Source organism: Meriones unguiculatus, chromosome X (genome assembly GCF_030254825.1).
Source record: "Meriones unguiculatus strain TT.TT164.6M chromosome X, Bangor_MerUng_6.1, whole genome shotgun sequence".
In the NCBI taxonomy this organism is placed as follows: Eukaryota; Metazoa; Chordata; class Mammalia; order Rodentia; family Muridae; genus Meriones; species Meriones unguiculatus.
Genome location: NC_083369.1, coordinates 54,499,672 through 54,501,505, shown reverse-complemented (window position 1 = coordinate 54,501,505; position 1,834 = coordinate 54,499,672). Strand labels below are relative to the sequence as shown.

The 1,834-nt window shown below is 39.6% G+C and overlaps 1 non-coding gene across 1 annotated transcript; it reads left to right on the top strand.

Moving 5' to 3' along the window:
• The first annotated feature begins 1,491 nt into the window (after positions 1–1,491).
• On the top strand, positions 1,492–1,623 carry LOC132650258 (small nucleolar RNA SNORA17). The gene has a single exon (XR_009588636.1). It is a non-coding gene; the product is annotated as a small nucleolar RNA SNORA17 (small nucleolar RNA).
• The last annotated feature ends 211 nt before the right edge of the window (positions 1,624–1,834 follow it).

Genomic DNA, 1,834 nt, shown 5'->3' with positions numbered 1-1,834 from the left:
ACTTCTATGTGAGTACATACCATGTCCATCCTGAGACCCATGCCATGAGAGGGAGCCCACCCCTGACACTTCCTGGAGGACCAGGACCCAGAAACTGGATGTCCCAGAGATCTAGGATAAAACCAAATACAGCTGGCAAAAACTGATAATGAAATTATGCCAAATGATATTCTTCTGTATTCATAGATTACTGCCTAACCAAATTGTCTTCAAAGAGGCTTCATCCATCAAGTGATGTAAATACATGTAGAGACCCACAACCAAAGTAGCCAAAGCTAGGGGAGTCCTTTTGAAGAGGGCGAGGAAGGATAGTAGGAGTCAGAATGTTCAAGGACACCACAAAAATGCACAGAATCAACTAACTTGGAATCATAGGGGTTCATTGGTGACTAAATTGTCAACCAGCAAGCCTGTGTGGGTCTTCCCTAGGCGTTCTTCTCATATGTTACAGTTGTGTAGCTGTCTCTTATTGTGGAGCACCAAACATTGTGATTAGAGGGTGTCCCTGACTCTTTTGCCTACATTTTCTCCTACTGAGTTACCTCATCCAACCTTAATAAGAGGGGAGGTGCCTAGTCTCAGTGAAACTTGATATACCACATTTGTCTGATATCCCTAGGAAATGTGTCCTTTTCTGAAGAGAAATGGAGGAGGAGTGGATGGAGAAATAGGATGGGAAAGAGAGCAGGTAGGAGAAACTGCAGTTGGGATGTAATATATGAGGGAAGAAGAAATTTAAAATATTAAAAAGTATGTACATTTCTTCTGGAGGCCTAGTAATGTTCTCCAGATATCCCTGTAAATATATCATGCCTTGACAGTTCAGAATATACATTAAGGATTTACTTTAAAGCTTTACTTCCACTAAATTCCTACTGAGTACACTGAAGCAATTATTGACTAAATTAACCTGGTGTCCTGAAAAGTATAACATATACTACATAGTCTGGTTTAAATATTTACTCTTGAAGAATAATTACAAACAACATTCTGTTATTTGTGTTAATGAGAATTGTGAGTAGTAGTGGTGAATAAAAGCCTGGCTACTGTAAGTTTTTGTATGAACTACATGTTTTAAAACACTCCTGATGAGATCTGATAGACTAGGATCAGAAGGAAGTAGAGAAAGACCTCCCCTATCAGTAGACTTAGGGAGGGGCATGCTTGGAGAAAGGGGAAGGAATGTAGGATTGGGAGGGGAGGAGGGAGGTATTTATAGGTGGGATACAAAGTGAATAAAGTATAATTAATAAAAAATAAAAAAAACACGTACCAATTTTAGTACAGTATAGAACTCTTTTTTTTTCAAAACTTCCCAAATTATTTCACATAGAAACAACTTGGAGAATAGGGCATGCTTGTTCACAAGGAAACACTATTGATACTGATTTAGTTACTTTAAAGCTTATTATCTACTTATCTAACATTTATTGAGAAAAATAAACCTATATGCTGGACAAAAGTTTAGAGAGACATTAAACAGCTATAGGTTCTGCCCTTAGATGCTGTGCAGATGTGATTTCTGTGTCACATGTACATCAGTAGGTTTAAAAGAGAAGAGAAGCTTTGTCTACCCTCAGTCTTTTAATCTGTGAACATCTGAATGATTAGAAGCCTAACTTTCCCTGAAAATAAGTTAACCTGAGACAACCTCCAGTCAGGTGCCAGTGGTCCCAGACAGGGACCTAGCCTAAGAGGACCACCATTCCACTTCTATGCATATTCTGATGAGCTTCTAGGAAGGGGAGCAAGCCAGACATTAGAACAATGCCCTCTGGGATCCTGGGACCCAAGCATGAGTGAGCCTGAGACAGATGTTTGGATCGGGTCCGCT